We start from the raw sequence: 21,173 nt of genomic DNA, 5'->3' as shown, positions 1-21,173 counted from the left end.
ATGCTGGATGTTCAGAGAGACAGAACACAAGAAGCCACAGCTACCTCACCTTGCCAATTCCTCAGCTGATCCTGTTTCCTCAGACTGGAAGCCTCTGAGTTCTCATCCGGAATGGGTCTCAGCTGAATTACTGCTCAAAAGCCTGAAGCTTAACCAGGCCAAATGCTTAACCAGCCAAAAACTTCTGGTTTCTGGTCCTCACGCCTTATATATCTTTCTGCTTTCTACCACCACTCCCTGGGATTAAAGGCTGGCTTTCTGGGATTAAAGGTGTGTGTCACCATGCTTGGCTATTTCCAATGTGGCCTTGAACTCACAGAGATCCAGAGGTATTTCTATCTCTGGAATGCTAGGATTAAAGGTGTGAGTGCCACCATTTTCTAGCCTTTGTATTTAGTGGCTGTCTGTTCTCTGACCCCAGATAAATTTATTAGAGTACACATTATTTTGGGGAACACAATACCACCACATTTCCTCTCTTTTTGTCTAAAATTAAAAAAGCTTATAACTAATACAAGAAAAACTATCTTCAATAAGTATATGCAATATACAGTCAAGATTACATTAACAATGTCTAGTCCATTAACATATGACAGATCCAGACAAAGAACTCCATTATATATATTAACAATGTCCAGTCCAGTAACATCTGATAAACTCAGACCAAAAAATTTTTATTACTTATCTTATTTAAAACAAGTAGTTCCTTTTTAAAAGTAGATTCCATAATCTCCCTTTTTATCTTATCATATCCATATTCTTTCTCTTTTCTTTTCATAATAGATTCATTAGTCTACCTTTTGTCATTTTTATATATCACCACTACAAAAGCTACTTCAAACTATATCTCATGCACAAATGGAAAAAGATAAATGGAAAAAAAATAAGGTATTTGGTCAAGTGGAACTATTACTGGGCACAGGTGTTGGTAACTGTACCAAATAGAATACAAAGGTCACACGAGGCTTAGCAGCTAAGAATGGCCTGGGCCATCATGTCACTTGACTCCAAGAGTGAGGCGGTGGCCCCAGCTCCCGCGGAGCATGTGCAGACCACCAGGCTCACCTGCAGCTTGAGAAACAGACCTGGGGAGCCTGTGTAGATGGGTGTGCTCTGCAACACAGGCTGGTTTTGCAAGGTAGGAGAAGGCAGCTGTGTTCTGTGATACCGCTGTGGCTTTACTGTGGGTCCCTCAAGGCACGGTGCTGGGCCTGCCTGGGCCTCTGTGGCCCAAGCCGTTTTCTACTACGGCAAGATAAACGTAAAAGGGGGGAAAAAGGTAAATTACTCTCTCTAAAAAAACAAAAACAAAAACAAAAACAAACAAAAAAAAAACCCTCTGGTCTGTAAGGTCACTTCAAGTGCTTTATAAAGTGGCTTTTCTGGAATGGTGGAGGCTGCCACGAGTCCACGGGCACCTAGATGGGAAACTTGGGGAAGGACAGACACAACACCCTTGCCTCTGTCCTGGCTGTACAGCTCCATCAGTGCCTGCACCGCCTGCTCCTCAGAGCCCATCTGGGTTGGTGCCATCTTACAGTTCTTCGGGAAGAGTTTGGAGCCCTTGACCATGTGCCGCTGGTGCTGGAGAAGAGGCTCTTGAGGTCCTCCTCATCCACTAAAGGTGGGAGATTGGAAAGGTGCAGGGTAACCAAGGGTGGGAAGGTGTTCTGGATGTTCTGGAAGTTCTTAGGGCCCAGCTTCTTGAAGCAGTACAGAGGTTAGCTGCTGTTGTCTTTGGTAGGGCCCTAGACCTCCTGGCATGCACCAGGCAGCTGCACACTCTGCTGCTTTGACAACATGGTAATGCACACTGACTTCCCATGCAGCTTGTGCCTGATCAGGTGGCTCAGGGCCAGCTGGGCCTGGCTGCCATCTGCTATCTGCACCAATGTGTTCTCCTTGGTGAACAAGAACTTCACCCACTGCGTGTCACCACAGATGTAGAGAAGAAGAAGGAGGCTTTAGAGTGTGACTCTTTCAGGGTTCAGGTTATTGACCAGCAGGATGAATTCCCATGCCTAGGATGGCAATTCAGACTGCTGTGCCTTCAGCTGCTGAAGAAGCCAGAGGGGTCAGCTCTCTGCGGATGTTAGGAACTGAGAAGCAGAAGGCTGCAGCCATGGTTAGGTCCAACATCCCTAGCTGTCTCCAGAGGGCAGGCTAGGGTGAGTGGAGTGTCTGCTCTTGTCACGGTACTTGAGGTTGAGGCTGGTGAGTTTGGGGAAGTAGATGTGCAGCATGCAGCAGCCCTTGTAGGTGTTCTGGTCATCCGGGAACAGGTCGGCATGCTGAGTGCTCCCAGATCAGCATGCTGCAGCAGCACCTGGAACTGGTTGTTCCTGATTAACGTGATCATCTTGAGGATGACACTGAATTTAGAGAAAATCTGATACAATGCACCCAGGGTCACTGGGTAGAACAGAATTTCCAAGATGATCCTTGAGCACAGAGCCTGCCATGGCTGGTCCCACATTCTCAGCCTCAGCAGAGGCAATCAAGGCCAGGCTTCCCACCTGCACAGAGTTAATGGCCTGCACACCCTCCTGATTATGCACCTAGTTGATTGAGCTGTTGGTCCTGAGCTCTTTGAAGTTGGAGAACTGGATGTAGAGCGGGTGTTCACACAGCCTGGGGCCCCATTGACTGTAGTAGCCGAGCATGGTGTTGACAACCTCCTCTGCATCCATCTTGATGAAGGACGGGTTCTTTCCCTCTAGCATGAGGAGGCTGCTGACCTGGGGAAGGGCAGCCCTAGAGAGATGACCTCACCCTCAGGGACATCGCGGAGCAGCTTCTCATGTGAATGACTCTGGAAGGGACTCCTGCACAACTGTCTCCATTCAACCTCTCACTGTTGTTCCCAGCAGCTGCAGAGGCTGAGCTGCTGTTCTTGATGACAGGGCTGACACACACCAAGAGCTTGTGGGATCCCGGCTTTGTACTTACAGCTACATCTGGAAGGATGCACACAGAGAAGACCTGGCACGGGGCGGGTCGTGGAATGGAGGTGCAGTAATCCCAAATAGAATTTTTTAAAGGTGACTTTTAGGCTTGCTTTACATAGACAAGATGAAAGGTTTTCCGTTTTCTTCATTCTAGGGAAGGCTGAGGCTTCCAAAGAATCCATTTTCAACAATTCTGAGCATCTGAGGCAGGGGTGATTCCAGCCTCTTGCTGGAAAATGCAGGTGCTGAACTTCTGCATGGTTGTGCGCTCCAGATTGCCAGGGAATAAAGAGTGATTGATTTCTCCTTTGCCTGCAGCTCTTTCCCTGTGTTGACCATTGTGCTTTTCCTGGCATATTATTTTTCCATGCCAGTGATTAAGAGAGAAGAGCCTGAACGTGAATTAATGCTAGTTCAAGAAATTATGCTTTTTGATAAGAAATTATGCTTATGATGAGAAATTACAAAAAATTCAGTTAATGCTAGATCAAGAAATTGTAAAGGCTGGGGGTTAATGCTGCAAGACTCGATTGGGATAGAGCTCGGCAAGACTGCCTGGGAACATGGGAGCATATTATCATTCCTGTGGTTTGAATTTCTGAGATAACCTGAATGAGTGTTAGGTGTGAACTGCATCAAAACTGAAATGTTCATGCTTCCTCTTTTTGATGGAATTGAGAGTCTGAGCAAAAAAAAAAATTCAATGAATATTTGTTTTATCTTTTCTCCCACAAATCCACTTACCAAGCAGAGGAAGAGGGGGGCACTCCAGTGAGAATTCCAGTGTTTCATGAAAAAAAAAAAAGTGGCGGGGGGGGGGGGGAGGGGGAGGAAAAATTTCTGATCTTAAATCAGCCTGTGATGTCTGTGAAAACTCTTAACAGTCCTTACATCATGCTGCTCAGCTCTTATATTTTGGGGATGCAAGTTCTTTCATGGTTATACTACTGTATTTTTTTTTAAGATTTGTTTTTATTTTTATTTATATTTAGGTTTCTATTGAGTGTCTGCCACCTGTATGTAGGTGCCCACAGGGGCCAGAAGAGGGCACCAGAACCCTCGGAGCTGGAATTACATATTGTGAGTCCTCTGGTATGCGTGCTGGGAACTGAACTCTGGTCCTCTGGAAGAAGAGGGGCAAGCACTCTTAACCTGAACTGCTGAGCCATCTCTCCAGCCTCTCCCAATGATTTTCACTAGATATAGCCTAGTTATACCTGTTCAGACCCAAACGTCACCACCATTGAGGCAACTTTAAAATCTAATCCATAGACTTCCAATTAGCTGGCTCTGATCTTGAACCCCAAACTAGATGGCCTCAGAAGGAACGCTGGTTTGGAGGAACGGGAAGAACAAGGGAATTAATATGTGATAAGTCAGTGCTGGGCCCTAGAAATATTTAACACCTAGAATTATGTATAGATCCTACATCCCCAGCCTTGAGTCATGTTATAGCCACTTTGCAGATCGTCAGGTGAGTGGAGCTGCTGCTGTTGGTGTCACAGATAGTGAAATGGGGAGAAAGTGGGATTCTTGAGAGTGACAGAGGCTTTCTGGCCTTCAGTGAACTTAACTCACAAGTTAGGATGCCAAACTCATGGCCACACAGAACTTCTGCTGTGTCAGTGGGCCCAGGTTTTTGTGCTGCTAATTGGGATGGGTTTCACAGAGCACAGGGAGGCTAAGGGTTTAGAAAGAAGTTTATTGTGGGTGTACAGATGGAGGCTTAAGATAAAGCAAGTGCAGCTCCCATGGGACAAGAATGGGAGGGCCATTGAGTTGCTTTTATAGGACTTATGGCAAAATGTGGGTGGAGGCATGTTGGGGGAACTGGTCACTCCAGTTGATCTACCCTACAGGTGTCTGTGTGCCTCTCTATCCCAGGTGTCTTGATTGGAATTTTGGCCACACCTTCACATAAAGCCACTGGGCAGCTGTGTAAAGGGATTATAAGATAATAATAAAGTGATAGTAAGAAACCAGATGGGGAACTAGAGCCTCCTAGTACTTTTGGAATTTCTGGCCCCTGGCCTGGACAAAACCAAACCCTTTCTGGCCAAGGACAAGAAGAGAGAACCCTGTCCCTAAACTGCCTAAACAGTTTGTATCTCCTGGTCTCATCACTAGAATGTTGTAGAAATGGGTGACCATCCAGTATCCCTCTGACTTTGTCTCCTTTCTGTGATACCAAGGGCTGTAAGTTGCCTTGTGCATGAAATCCTGTACAAGTCCACTGAGTTAGAGGGGAAGTCCACCTTAAAGCCTCCCGTGGTGCAGTGATGTCTCCCTTCAAGATAGCTTTGTTTACTGCCATTTCCCATCTGTACCATCTCTTCTGAATAACACTACAGCCATGGGCATGTACTGCTTAGAGTCCAGTGAGACTCTGAATCCAAGGGAGGTCTTTGTGTAGACAAAAGGGGGACTTGAATCCAAGACAAGCAGGCAAGGAAAGACAAGGTCCTGCTGACACATCCATCTTGGAGGGTCTGTAATAGTCTCAGCTACATGATCTGCATCTGGCCCTCACTAGAGCTGCAATATTTAGCCTCAAATATTTTGGTTATGAACAACTCAAAATTAGCACATTGAAAGCTTTCTTTCATTAAAGAAACAGTTAATTGTGTACCTTCTATAGCTCAAACTCAGTGCTGAGCAAAGGTATGAACTTCCTAGAAGATGCTTTCCACTCTTGACTACCACCTAGTGCTGTGCTGCTGTATTACAGAGGAGGGGGCTTTGCTTTCTTCTCCTCTGGGTGTAAGAAAAGGAATTCCCAGGAGGAAAAGCACTGGGGAGGGACATGTGGTAGGATGAGTAGGAGTTTTCTAGGAAGGGAGGGGCAAATGATGAGTAGAGATCTATTGCTACCGCACACACAGTTGGCATGACTTCTTCATGAATACATTTAGTGCCCCACTGGATGTGGTGACTCACTTTGTAACCCCCATTCCTCGGAGACTGGGGTAGGAAGATTGCCATGGACGGGTTCAATGTTATTTTAGGCTACACAGTGAGTTTCAGAACAGTATTGGTTATAAGATTCTGTCTCAAATAAAATGACCATCACTATTTATAGATATTTTTTGCTAAACATCCTAATGTGTTTAGCCACTAACAAAACTCGGTCATTAATTTGTCTCATTGTTGTTGTTGGTATAAATTCAAGTGACCACAATCACCTTTGAAGTGCTATTGGCTTTAAGTTCACATAAGAATGGTCTCTTTAGTGGTAATAATAACTGTCACAGTACTGGCCACCTTAGCAACCTCCTGTGCCCAGCCTCTTTGGTGTCGGTGATGTATGCAGCCTCATTTAAATTTTACAACAGTCCTGTGAGTTGAAGCTTCCTGTCCATACTTTTCAGTTGAGAGAATTGAAAGGGTAAATACAGTGGCACACTTTGGGCTTGCCTTTAGTTATTTGTTTGACCAACAGCAAGTCACTTAGCTAGCCCAGTGTCAGTTTCCTGTTCAGCAAAGTGAGAAATGATTCTAACACTATACTTATCCATGATGTGCCAAAGGTCGAAACAGGATGATCTGTGTTCATTCCTTGGCTCAGTGCTTAATTCCATTAGGAGTCTCAGTGAAGAAGAGATATATTTAATTTTTATTGTTATCATAGGGGTTAATTTGCCTAGGCTCAGTGTTGTTTTGTCTAACTCCAAAATCTACTTAGGTGGTATAAAAACAGAATCAATGCCTGGGCAAATATACAGAATCAACCAAGTTATTGAAACACCATGTGTTATAAATAAACAAATGAAGATCAACATGACACATGGTGAAAGGAATTCTTGTCATTAGGAGGCAGTGAGCAAATGGGTTGGAATACAAGAGAAAATACTCAACTGTTGAATACAAATATATGAAGCCAACTTACAAAATTGCCTTGTTTGGATACATATGGATATATATGTATATATGTATAAGAGATTAAAATGAGCTTGTAATTAGATACGCTATGTAATTTCTTTCTTTTTTTTTAAGTTTTCAAGTGTATGCACATTGCTAATTTTTAATATGTGTATGCATGTACATGAGAGTGCATATAGAAGCCTGGGGTTGACATTGGGAAACATCCATGATCATTCTTCTACCTTACTCAATGAGGCGGAGTCTCTCAATCAAACTCAGAGCTTGCCCATATGGCTAGTTTGGCCAGACAACTTATTATGGGAATATCCTGTCTTTACCTTTCAAGGCTGGAATTAGGAGTGAGTCTACACATATACCCAACATTTATGTGGTTTTCTGAGGTGAGGTCCTGTACTGGCTGGTTTTATATCAACTTGACACAAGCTAAAGTCATCAGAGATAAAGGAGCTTCAGTTGAGAAAATGCCTCCATAAGATCCAGCTGTAGGACATTTTCTTAATTAGTGATCAATGAGAGAGGACCCAGCCCAAGGTGGGTGGTGTCATCCCTGGGCTGGTGGTCTTGGGTTCTATAAGAAAGCAGGCTAAGCAAGCCATGTGAAGCAAGCCATTAAGCAGCACCTCTCCATGGCTTCTGCATCAGCCCCTTCCTCCAGATTCCTGCCCTGCTTGAGTTCCTGTCCTGACTTCCTTCAATGATGAACAGGAATATGGAAGTATAAGCCCAACAAAACCTTTCCTCCCCAACTTGCTTTTTGGTCATGGTGTTCCCAGTGATGAGCTTTGCTATTGACAATGCTGTTTTAACAACTGCAATGCTTGGTGGGTGTCATTTTGATCTGAAACTATTTGGACCCAATATCTTCCTCAATTAAAGGTAACTTTTAGTACAAATCCAAATCCAAGGATAGAAGTAGCTGAGAGTTATGTTTCAAGAAGATGCTGAGTGAACGACATTTAGCAAGTGCTGCCTCTGCTGATGCTGCCTTGTGATAATCCCTTTAGATTTGATGCATTTGCACTTTTGGCTCAAACTGAAACTCATGAGAGACACCAGCATCCTTTGAAGACAAAGCTCTTAACTCTCCAGTGGCAATGTTTGGACTCCAGCTTTCGCAGTCCTTTCTGGAGAATGCATGTTGATATTATTTCAAACCTCAAGAAATCACATTTTCTGATGTCTTAAACTGTGTCTCCAGGCTGAAAAATCTAAGCAAAGGGATGTGCCCATGTGGGTAATAGCCAATCTGAGAGCAGCCAAACAAGGAAGATGGCTCCTGGGGTCAGTTTTGTGCCTCAGACCTTCATTTTGAATTATGTAATGGGGAATGGTCTATCAGACAGTGAACAGATTTGTCTCTGTCTTCTCCTACCTGCTGTCCTCAACCCCATCCTACCTGCTCTCATCAACTATGCCTTTCTAGTTACCAGGATCCCCTGTGACCTGTGGTCTGAGCTCTGTTGACCTGTCAGTTTGATAATTGTACTTTATTTTGCATTTTGTCCTAGAAGTTGCCCATAATATTTTCTAGGGGGACTTTGGTTCATCAGTTAGCCTTGAGACTAGTAAGTAAAGATGGTCTCCTCAAAGCTGGTGCCGGGGCTGTTTGAGTTATTTCCCTTCTCTGTCCCTTTCAGCCTTACTTAATCTACAGCTTCTCCATGGCTTTAGCAGAGACGGTTACTCATTTTATTAGAAGACTTGCCTGGAGACTTCTGGAAGAATGGATGACTCATAGCTGCTAGTTAATCTTGTCTGCCAGCAAGAGAGTTATCTAAGTAGACTGTAAGCTTCACCTGGAACTGTCTACTGAGTGAGTCCAACATATGGCCCCAGGTTCGCATGTTACCAGGGATAGTTATGATGTGCCCCAATACAAACTCTCCAACTTTCTTTAAAAATTATGATTTGGGCTCCAAAAAGCCCACTACCTATGATGGGACACCTCGTGCAGCCTTGAGGCAGGGAGAAGGGTTTGGACTTGCCTTTATTGGATGTGCCTCCCCATGGGAGGCCTTGCCTTCTTGTGGAGGGGAGAGTAAGGGGTGGGTTGAGGGGTAAGGCTGGAAGGTGGGAGGAGGGAAGAGGAGGATCTTTGGTGTGTAAAATGAATGAAAAAATTTCTTAATAAAAAATAAAAGAAAAATATGATTTGGGGTAAGTTTTTGTAGCCTGGTCATATAGTCCTTGAGCATTAACTTCTAGATGATGTCATTTCACAATGTTAATAGGTTGAAAACATTTTGACCTGTTCCTAATATCTTGAGAAGGGAACTTCCAGGCTCTTGTGGATTTCCTTATACTTAGCTCCTCTAATTATTGATTGGCTTGCTCTGTGTCCCTTATCTGTGACAACTCATGTCAATCAGAATCAAACCAACAGAGGTTATATAGGCTCAGAACTGGACAGTTGGATTGAATAATGGCTAAGAAAAGCTTACGATGGTCAGTGAATGTTTAATCGATACAAAGTTTAATCTGGAAAGCAGAGAAACTTCTAGAATGTAGCTTACTGACTGTTGTTACACAAATTGGTAAATTTGATGCTACTACATTTTGCCAAAACTGTATTCATTTACTAGTGCTGTAATAATAAAAGCAGAACAGACTAAATATAAATCCATTTTTCCCTTCCTTGGAGGCTAGGAGTCTGAGATCAGAGTGTCAGCCGGGCTGATTTTCTTCCAAGCCCCTTCCTTGTCTTCCTGAAAGCCATCCTCCTGCAGTGTCTTCAGATGGATTCTCTGGGCAGATATCTCTGTTCTGTTCTCTTCCTTCTTAAATGAAACCTATCAGATTGCATTAGGACCCACTTATGCACCCCCATTGATACCTCGTCACCTCCATCACCTCTTTTTAAAGGCCTTACCTCAAATTCAGCCATGTTGTGAGTTAGGGGAGCCAAGGCATCAACATATAAATTCTTAAGATATACAGTCAACCCCATAGCAATAATAAATGTAGTTAGGGTTGGTTTATCTGAAGGAGCAAAAATTATCAAACTTGTAACTCTATTGTTCTCAAATGAGGGATGAGAGTTGGCTATGAACTTTTGTCAAAATTCACCTCCCTAGAGCCCCTTAGAATCCATAGACCTGAGTGTGTTGAAATACTTCTATAGAAACAAAGTGTTGGACAGGAAAAATAGAATGGACTGAATAACTTCCAGAGCAAAACCCATAGCTGTGAGCCAGTGAGCTCTGTCTGGATATGACTGCTGTGTTTAATTTTGACAAACTTATATGTACAAATATTTCTATACAAATTGATGGTGTGGTGGATTTACTGTTAGTGGGTTTGAATGAAGAGGAATTTCGCAGTGTGCACAGCTACGGTCAGAGTGACAAAAAGCCACATTAACAAGTGGGAGAATCACCTTGATGCTGAGCTTCCGGGAAGGTGGCCTGCTATCTCCCTGCCCTGGTCTAGCTTCCTGCCACACTGACCTGCCCTTCCCCTCCCCAGCCAGTATTGTCCTGTGGAATGCTACTCAAGTTAGATTACAAAGTTGCTCTTTCCCACACTTTCCATTCACCATCGCATCCCTCAGTGTATATAGTGGAATGGAAATGAAACCAGAAGTCAGGAGCCCAGGGTAGATCAACGTATTCTACCACTGATGTATTCTGGTGATAGTGAACAGTCTATATTCTGTGGAACTCAGCTTCCTCCCATTCAAGACATGTGACATGCATAAGATAGAAAGGGTACATGGTGGTTACAAGCACAGGACTGAGCCAGACTGGAAGACAATGGTACCTTTAATAAGTTCTTTCATTTTGACCTTCAGTTTCTTTAAAGTGGGAAAATTCATAGACCATCTCTCAGCCAGTTGTTGTGAGGATTGAGATCAGACATGGAACGTGAACATGAAGTGAGGGTTTACCATGGTACCCTACCCGACTCCTACCTGTACTCTAAATTCAGACCATCCTGGCTCTATGATTCTGTGGATAGTGTGGAAAGCAGATATCATGAGCAGTAAATACAGACTCCACTTATGTTTTACCAAAGTTGAGAAACCCTACGGCTTCTAGGAAATCATTTGCTTTGATACAGTTATGTAAGTTTGGACACTTTCCCTCAATTCCTGGCTTGGAAACAAACCCCAGTGAAGCAGGGTTGAGGGGTGGGATCCATGGAGAATAAGTGATGAGGGAAGAAGCCTTCTGAAGGATCAATGTCATTGTTGTGGGGATGGATTAGTTATAGAGAGAGCAGGTGGTCAGAGTAGCCTGCTCTCATCCTCACGTTCTCTTGCTTGACTCATGTGCGGCGTTCACAGTCAGCTATGAGATGATGTCATAGGCCTGGTGCAGGTGCGCGCTCTTGAACTTGCCAGCCTCCAGAGTTGTGAGCTACATAAATAAATTTTATGCATGTGTGTGTATGTACATATGTATACATGTGTGGGGGATGTAACAGTATGTGTGTTGCTCATGCTTGTTTGTGTTCATGTGTGTGGAGATCAAAGCTCAATCTCTGCCATCATTCCTTAGGTGAGATAGCCATCTTGTTTTCTGAGACAGGGTTCCTCACTGGGCTTCATTTATTAGGTTAGGCTGGTGACCAACAAGTCCCAGGTGTCCACCTGTCTGTACCACTCCAGTGTGGTGTGCCCCACCATCCCCGGCTTTTTTTTTTTTTTTTAACATAAGTTCTGGAGGTTCAGGATCAGATGTTCATGCTTGTGTGCCAGATACTTTACTACCTCAGCTACCTCATCAGCCCTGAATACCTTTTCTTCATAGAGAAGCCAGTCTGGGGTATTCTGGTGTAGCAACACAAAACAGACTAAGACAGTGGACTTGGATCAAATCTGACTCACACTCTGTGAGTACCCAGGAATCAGAGTGAGCAAGGTCATCGCATTGTAGGCTAGGCCGAGTGGTGGGCACACCCTAAAAGTGTCTCTGGCTCAGTTAGCTACATTAAAGAACATAAATACCTGTGTTTTCCTCAGGTGATAAGCCAAGGAAACCCAATACTAGAGAGAAAAGGAAGGAGGCCAGGCGTGAAGTCACAATTAAGTGGGAGAAAGAAGCCCATATATTTCTTCCTAAGAACACAAGATTAAAAAGTGAAATAGAAAAAGTAACAAGATTGCACTCCTCCTCTCCGAGCTCTGGTCCCTCCGTAACATTTGTCAGACAAGAGGAGATGGATTGCTTCATTAGAGCAGGCCGAGCTCTGGGAGGGGAAGGACGTGCTGCCTGCTCTAAGTACTGCAAAATGCAAGATCCCATTCCAACTCCAGCAAGCGACAGTCTTTTCCAGTGTTTGCCATAGAGCCACCGAACCCATGCCACTTCTTTGGGCTTTTGCTTCAGTTCCAAAAAAAATAGAGACTAGCCTTGTGTATTCCAAGAAAGGATTCTGAAAGATAAGCTTCTAGCAGGGTGGGGTAGATGGTTTAGTTGGCGAAATGCCTTTGGTTCCCCAAACCATCACACACACACCCAAAAGCCAGCTGTGGAAGCAAGCACGTATGATGCCAGCACTTAGGAGCCAGAGACAGATGGGCCCCGGGGTTTGTTGGTTAGGTTTGAATGTGAAGTTTCTCCTATTGGCTGCTGTGTTGGAAGAGTTGCTCCTCAGCTGGTTGTGCTGTCTGGGGAAGCAGACAGCAGTGAGGCTGCAAGGGTGGATCTTGAGGGTCAAAGGTTTGATCCAGCTCTGGTTCCTGCCTGAGCTTTCTGCTCCCTGATCTGCCCAGATCTAACCAAGCTAAACGACACATACTTCCCCAGCCACCACGCCTCCCCACCATGATGGACCGCATCCTCTTAGGCCTCCAGCCAGAACAAATCCCTCTTCTCTTAATTTGCCTCTCTCTGACAGGCACTTTGTCACATTAGTGAGAAAAGTAACCAATGCAGTTACTGTACTGGTCACCTGTTAAATTCCTACCCAGGCAGTTTAAGTAAAGACGACTACTCCTTAGAGTTAGTTCCTAAGTGACCTAAAACTTAGAACCCCACAGGGCCAATCCCTACTTTTGGGGCAATGGGGCACTTATTTCAAATGGACTTGAAATGTGGGGCACCAGTTTGTCATAAGTTCATCATCAGAGAAAGAGTGCCAGACCCTTGGCACCAGAGAGGAAAGGCTGGGAGGGCTGTAAGTGTGCGGGTAAAGAAGCTGGGGGAAGAGCTTGTCTTCCTCATTTGCTGAGGGGTTCCTCCTCTCTGTCTCTCCTCTCTCCCTATGGTTCTGCCTCTCCATGTGTCTCTCTGTCTCGATCTCTGTCTCTCTCCATGTGTCTCTCTCTCTTCTCTCCCTACCCCATCAAGCTGACTTCTTCATGTTAAGGTACCTGGGCCATGTATTCATCATGGTTATCTGGAAGACCACAAAGAATCCACAATGGGGAGATTTGCTAGCTTGGCTCATTCAGTTGGGAGTTAGGGTTTCAATGCATAGACTTTCGAGTTGGGAAAGGCACATGTTCAGTCCAAGGCATTCTCTGTCTCTCCCAGACAAGCAGCAATAGCCATCTGCAGGCTGGAGAGCCAGAGACAGGGATCCAGTGCATAGTCTAAGAAGCTACAAGCCTTGGAGCAAGGGAACACAATGATGCAACTATTGTCCAAAGCTGAAGGCCTGGGCGCTATCTGGATCCACTGATGTGAGCCAGGTTGAATGGCTGAAGACTTTGGTAACTGTACCATAGGCAATCAATGGCAGTGACAGCAGTACATTCATTTACTTGGCAAGGGTGGGGCTTGTGTGCAACAATTGGCTTCCCCCTTCCCAGCTTGCATTCAACTCAGCCCGACAGCACATTGGACCATGTTGCCCACAGTCAAGGCAGGCCTTTGTGATTTTAGTTCCGCTCTCACACACCAGTCTTCCTTGCAAATGCCCCACAGACACACTCAGAAGGTATCTTATTAATTATAGACATCTCTCAGTTTACACAAGTTGACAATCAAGATTAACCATCATAGGCTATTGTAGCAAAATGCTACAAATGGGATGGCTTAAATAGTGTGTTTATTTCTCATAGTCTAGAAGTTGGTAAGTACAAAAGCAAATCACTAGAAGATTCTGGTTAGTGCCCACACATGATGTAAGAGACATGGACCTCTTTTTTTTTTTTTTTTTTTTTTTTTTTTTTTTTTTTTGAGAGGGGTCATAATCCAAAAGCCCCATCTTCTAATACAATAGTCTTGGGAGATAAGATTTCAACATAGATTCAGGAGTTTGGCAAGGAACGCATGCAGTATCTTTCATTCCTTCCAGACAACCATGAATATCACTTAGCCATCATGCCTGCTGTACCCCCACAGAGGTGGGAACTATAGGAGGATAGAGTGGGACAACTAACATCAGAAAGGTCAAGATTAACACTTCAAAGAAGCAGGTGGTAGCCAAGGACCCCTGTAGTCTCTTTCTGGCCCTTTCCTCCTCATGACACCAAGGCTAGGCTTTTCCTGTGCAATTTTATCCCACTTTGAACTTTCCAGGGCAGGAACAGAAGCCAGAAGCAGAGGACCAAAAGGATAAGTTTGTATTCTGAAATGAGGACATTGAGTTCCTGAACTGAAAAGCCTCTAGACTAGGGCCTCCTCATTAAGACACTGTAATGGGATTCCTCCCTCTGAATAGCTTTCCCAAGAAGCTGTCAGAAAGCAAATGCTGGGTGGCAGGATTTGTGCCAAGTGGCTTTTGTGGAGGTCTCAGGGAGACTCCTTAGAGGAAGTGTCCATATTGAGTCCCAACTCTGCCTGATTGTCAAACTGGTCACATTAGCTTCTCTGCTGTTTGTACCTCTCAAGAGCTCTCAGTGCCCTGAGATGGCCAGTGTGCTAAAGCTGGTGGTCATGAAACTTAGCAATGTTAGCATTAATTTTAGAGCCGAGAGTCCTTACAAATGAACTAAAATGGCATACTCCTTCTCAGCAGGGAACACCACCCCCTACAGTAGTCATGTGATTTGACCAATGTCAAACACTGCAGAGTCAATATGAGAACTGGGTCTCTCCATCTCTACTCTATTGCAGGTTGAAAGGCCAGGAGTGGGGCTGGGGAGATGGCTCAGTGATAGAGCATTTGCCTGGCATGCACAAGGTCCTAGGTTAGACTCCCCAGCACCCCCAAAGAATAACAATAACAATAATGATAATGACAATAAGACCAGAAGTGGACTCCTGATGGGAAAACGTAATTTTACCTAAATTCATAGATGTTTACATTTGCTCACCAGTTCATCACATTGTGGTCTGGCTAAACTTCAAAACAAATGGAAGCAACTTGAACAGTGTCAACTGAAATGCAGCATGGCCTCATTCCCTGCTCTTGGGAACATTTTGTTCGCCTCTCCTCTCTCCCCTTTCTTTGTAGTGTCTGATGTATTTGCAGAGACTTATTCAAAGGGCCACTGTTGTGGTATCGTTGCAAAGAGTCCCCCGCAGGTTCATGTGTTTGGACACTGGTCCTCAGCTGGTGATGCTATTTAAGGAGGTTGTGAAACCTTTAGGAGATAGGATTTGGATATAGGAAGTGGGTCACTAAGGGGGTGGAGTGGTGACAGGCTTGTCCCAGTATAGCCCAGCCCCAGTTCTAGTTCTGGTCCAAGCTCTCTAGTTTCTGGTCCACTGCAGCCATAGCCTCTTGTAAGGAGTCAAGCTCACTGCAATGCTGGGCTTTGCCACCTCAAACCCTGAACCCAAAGAAACCACTCCTCCATTTCATTCCTTCTTGCCATGTATTCAGTCACAGGGACAAGAAACATGACTATCAGGACATCAACCACACGGTTGTTCATGGAGATACAGTATCTGAACATTTAGGTTAAACACCACAGTAAGAATGCTTTTCACACCCCAACAAATTTTGTTCATCTACACTGCCTAACACGATGTCATGGCAACAGTAGATACTTCTAGTAGATTTATACGACCAGTCTTGTTTGGGAGGGGCTGAGATGCCAGGCGCTTAGAAGGAGCTAGATGACCTTGTGGAGACAGGATGGAATAGACTGGCGTCAGCCCACAGGTGGAGTTAGGACCTGTGTTTTGAAGGTTTAACTGGGACAGGAGGAAACCTACCAAAGACTGTAGGAAATAGAGCAGACCTTCTAGAATGTTCTGAGACTAAACATTGAGAAAGAAGCAGAGTTAACCTGGAAATAAAAATTCCATTTCTAAGCCCAGGAGCAGGAATAAGACATGATTCAGGATTCTTGTGGAAACTCAAAATAGGAGAAAAAGGGGCTTGGAGAAGAAGTGTCCAGTAGCCCTTGGGAACAGCTCTCGTATATCCTGCCTGGGCAATCCATGGAGGCTACAGGTGCTTACTTGACTTCGAGTTGAGCTGGACAAGATCCTGTTGGTGCAATTGTGTGTTAGTTATCATGTTTCTAAAATGTGACCCTCCTTGCCAACTTGTAGTTCCAATCATAGAAAAAGACATCAGGAACATCAGTTCCCAGTTCCGAGTCCTGGTTCCATTCATAAGTATGCATTGAAAGCACACGTGCTGGCAATTGTAGCTTTCCAAGGTACTGGCAGTGACTTCCTTTATCCTCTCTCTATGCTTCCAGGAATTCCACAGCCTCTCCATGCCTCATAGTATGGAACATAAATTCTAAAATGGTCTTATAATAAAAAACCCAGAACCAATATTGGGGTAAATGCTGAAAGATTAGAGAGACAAAGGAACAAGCCATGTCTTACCTCTAGGACTCCTCAGCCTGAAAAAGCCTCCAGTTCCTGTTTCCTCGTGCCTTATATACCTTTTTCCACCCAGTCATCACTTCCTAGAATTAAAGGTGTTTATGCTTCCCAAGCAAAGACATGAGCTCTTAAGCGCTGGGATTAAAGGTATGTGATTCCCAAGTACTGGGATTAAAGGTGTGTGCCACCACTGCCTGGCTGTTTCTCTCCTACACTGAGTCAATCTCATGTATTCTGGGGTGGCTTTGAACTCACAGAGATTCAGATGGATCTCTGCCTCCTGGGTGCTAGGATTAAAGGTGTGTGCTACCACTGTCTGGCCTCTATGTTTAATATAGTGGCTTATTCTGTTCTCTGATCTTCAGGCAAATTTTATTAGGGTACACAATATAATCACTACATAGTATACCATGCCTCTTTTAGGGCAGAATAATGGAGTGGAAAAGAGCAAGAGATGTAGAATTTTGAACTGTGTTTGAAGTGTAGATCAACTACCATGTGACCTGAAAAGTGACCTGTTTCTCTGTGCTCCAGGTGTTGTTTTGAACTGTAAAAATCAATTCATGCATATCACCCTGGAAGTGCATCTTTAGGAAATGACAATAATCATAACCATCAAAGAGACAGAAGGGCAGATCTCTAAATTCTCCTCCCCAAACCTACAGATTTTCTCCTGCTCTGGTCAAACTTTCAAAACTAGTAAGAGCTCAAAAGCTTTTTGGTTGTTGTGTTTTTGTTGTTTTGGGGACAGGGTCTCACTATGTAGACCAGGTTGGCCTTGAAGATTCACAGAGATCCACCTGACTCTACCTCCCAAGTGCTGGGATTAAAGACATGTGCCACCACACCCAGCCCAAAGGTGCCTGGACCATCACAGTTTCTCCATGATGTCATAATCTTGAGGCCAATGAGCTTTCTCAAAGGAGCAGATTCTCCTTCCCAGTTCTTTCCAGAGCAACCAGATCCCTGACACAAGCAAGGGCTCTGGAGTCACAGCAGCAGGTACAGGGTTAACAGGATTAGACTCTGTCATGGCTCTTACCATGTCTTCATACAGAACCTATGAAAAGGTTAAAGTTCACCTTTTCCAAGCTGTTTCAACTTGCCTATTTTAATATTTTATTTGAAAAGCTATTTTTGTAGAAGTTGATGGAAAGTAAATGTTATGGTTAAGAAACAAAGGTTGACTATTTGAGCAGAGATGAGCAGAAAAATGGGGCATCTGTAGACCAGAGAACTAGCATTTACTATATGCATATTTTAGGATAACAAAACCATTTATTTCATAATCCCCAGAGAAGACATGTTTTTAAAAAGAAACAGTATGGAATTTCAAATATCAATGTGTCTATTTGGGTCAAATTTTTGTAAATTAAATTGATACATGTGTTAACTTCAGACATTTCAGAGACAGTGGAATTCAAGCCCGTTTATGGAGAATAACCTTAGAGTGTTCCAACATGATTGACCATCTAAAGGAAAAGCAAGCAGAGGAAGACATGTGGTGTGGCTTCAAAGTGCCATGCCTTGAAATTTCCACGACTTTCATGGAAATTAGTCACACTAGATCACTTCAAGAAACTTGGTCTGATAGAGGAAAAATGATCCAACTTTCAGAAAACCACAAAGCTGCCAAATGACAGAACATGGGTGGAGGTGTTGGGATGAGGCGTCTTGGTTGACTTAGATACAGATCCCTTTTTTTCTCCAGCTCTTTGCTCATCTTTCATAGCAAAGCAAATTAAGTGAATGACAAGGATGCAAGAGACAGTGATAAAAACAAATGGTCCTTAACAAATGACTCTTGCTGTATCCTGAGGAGATATGAACAAACATCTACTCAACCCAGATGGAAACTAATGGCAGACTGAGATAATGATATCCAAAGTCATCTTGGTGAAGTTTATTGGGATCACTTACAGGAGTAGACATGGGGAGTTACTCTCAGGAACATGGATGGCTGAAAGACAGCTGCATCATTGAAAGCCCACCCCAGCATGGGTGAAAACACACAAAAGCTGGAGCCCTGGAACTCTCTACAGGGCTTAGAGGTAGATCATCCAGTTGGAGAATCTTTAGCAGCCCTTAAAGCTTATATATCTTGAGGATGGAGGGGCCTTCTACATCTTTTCAGTTTTAGGGGCTTCCTGAGACTTTTGAGTTGTCTTTATAAACCTACTCTGAGAATTCCCTGAGTCTTAATAGGTTTCCTTTAGACCAGTGGTTCTTAACCTTCCTAACACTATGGCTCTTCAATATAGTTCTTCATGTTGTAGTGACCTGCCCCATAAAATCATTTTATTGCTACTTCATAAGTATAATTTTTCTAATGTTATGAATTATAATGTAAATATTTGATATGTAGGAAATCTGATACAGGACCCCTATAAAAGGGTCATGACCCACAGGTTGAGAACCACTGCTTTAGAGCATCCTGAGTCTTAATAAACTTCTGTCCAAGATGGACTATTTCAGCTCTGAAGGAAATTGTTATGCAATGCATATCCTCCCCTAAATTACCCAGCCCCCTTTGAACTGGGGGCTATTCAAGTCACTATTTCTAGTCACTGGTTACAAGAAATCATGTATCACTTTCTAGCTGAGGAAGTTAAGAACTAGCATGACCTCTTCAGTCATGCTTTCCCTGTGATATAGCTGTGAGATGGTTTCAGGCTACCTAAGCTATATTGGGCTTTGCATGATAAAAAATATATTTGAGTTTTGAGATATTAGGATTTACTTGTTGTTGCCACAGAGCCTCTCTTAACCTGATTTATGTAATAATTCTTTCTGATTGTCTTACCAAATAGTTAGGTAAAGGAAATTTTTCATTGTTAAATCTAATTGTTAATTTAAAATAGTTATAAATGCACTAAGACAATTATCATAAAAGTTCTACTGATAAGGTTTTTTTTAATAATAAGGCACTTTATAATAAATGCTACTACTGTGGTCACTCTGCAGTTTCAAAGAGCTTTACATTACAAATCAAAATGTACTTAAATACAGTTTTTGAAGTGCTGAATGTCTGGAAAATGCCTGACTGTCTTCCTAGTAGCTTTTTTAAATATGGAAGCTAGTCATTAAATTAGAACACAATTTCATGTAAAGTTGTTCCAAACTCAAGCATTGAAAGCTATTGTTGTTAAGGAGGAAGAGGGAAGCAGTCACAGAACATAACCACACGCTAATGCTTGTCCTAACAGCATCTCTCAGGAGAACCTTTTAGAGTTTGCTAGGTGAGTGATTAGAAACAATGGGTTCTCAAGGTTAGCATGCAGCAGGTAAAATTGCTTCTGCAGTTTTGATCTGACTGTTTCCAGATGGCTCATTACAGTGCTTAGGGCTAGGAGGGGAAATATCTCCCATTACAGTACATGGATGGATAGAGGACATGGGTACTTTCAGATCATGGACCATTGTGGTAGAGAAGATACTGGCTTCTCCAGAATAGCCTTTTTAAAACTCAGACTCAGTATGCTACCTTACGTGGCAAAAAGGCCAGTTGAGCCAAGGTTCTCCAGAGGGACAGAGCACTAGGGTATGGAGAACCAGGAGGACAGTTAAGGGAACTTCACATGTGGTTACAGAGGTTGCCAAGGCTAATACAAGGTAATGAAAATATTTTGGTCTGAGTTTATCAGATGTTACTGGACTGGACATTGTTAATATATATAATGGAGTTTTTTATCTGAATCTGTCAAATGTTAACGGACTAGACATCATTAATGTAATTTTTGGCTGTATATATTGTATATACTTATTGGATAGTTTTTCTTGTATTAGTTATAAGCTTTCTTTAATTTTAGACAAAAAGAGAGGAAATGTGGTGGTTTTGTGTTCCCCAAAATATTGTGTACCTTAATAAACTTATTAATAAAAAAAGCTTATAACTAATAGAAGGGTACCTTAATAAACTTATTAATAAAAAAAGCTTATAACTAATACAAGGGTGTGTTAATATGGAGAAACAGGGAGCCAGTAACAGGCCTTAGTTCATGTCTAGAAGCTTCATGACCAATAAAGCTAATAGTTAATCATAATCACTCGGTTCAGGCTGAACACATGGGAGAGGACAGGGTGCTGGTGAGTGTCCTAGAGTGTCCAAAGGTGGCAGAACCTGGAGTTCTGACATACAAGGGCAGGAGGAGGATGCAGCAAGCAGGATCCAAAGAGAGTGAAATTATCCCCTACCTTCTTCTCCCATCTGTAACTGGATAGTGCCTGCCCACACCGAGGAAGCATCTTCCCACCCAGTATGGACTTGCAGGCCAGGCGCTCAGACATGCCCGTGGCTGCCCAATTAAATGTCCAGACAACTAAGCCTCCTTTCCAGAAGATAGACTACCATCTCAGTTCTTGCTGCAGCATGGGGACTAATGGATGAAATAAAGACTAGATCACTGATTCCCTTAATGATGATCCCTTCATTATTATCAATTATCACTAGCCTTTAATTCTTAGCCCTTCATTTAATCAAATTGGCATCTCAAAGCCTTCTTCAATTTGCAAATATATTTAAGCTTAAGGACTTACCAAGGCATGGTGACACATACCTAGTATCCTAGCATTTGGGGGGCTGAGGCAGGAGGACTGCCAGGAACTCATGGCCAGCTCAGGTACATAGCCAGTAGCATCACCTCAGGAGAGTGGAGCATTTTCT

General features: G+C 43.4%; 1 pseudogene; it reads right to left on the bottom strand.

The window, feature by feature from the left end:
- Positions 1-966: 966 nt before the first annotated feature.
- On the bottom strand, positions 967-20,797 carry LOC114710812 (annotated as a pseudogene).
- Between the last annotated feature and the right edge of the window lie 376 nt (positions 20,798-21,173).

This window comes from Peromyscus leucopus, chromosome 5 (assembly GCF_004664715.2).
Source record: "Peromyscus leucopus breed LL Stock chromosome 5, UCI_PerLeu_2.1, whole genome shotgun sequence".
NCBI classification, from domain to species: Eukaryota; Metazoa; Chordata; class Mammalia; order Rodentia; family Cricetidae; genus Peromyscus; species Peromyscus leucopus.
The sequence above is the reverse complement of the archived record's forward strand: the minus strand, read 5'-3'. Positions and strand labels throughout refer to the sequence as shown.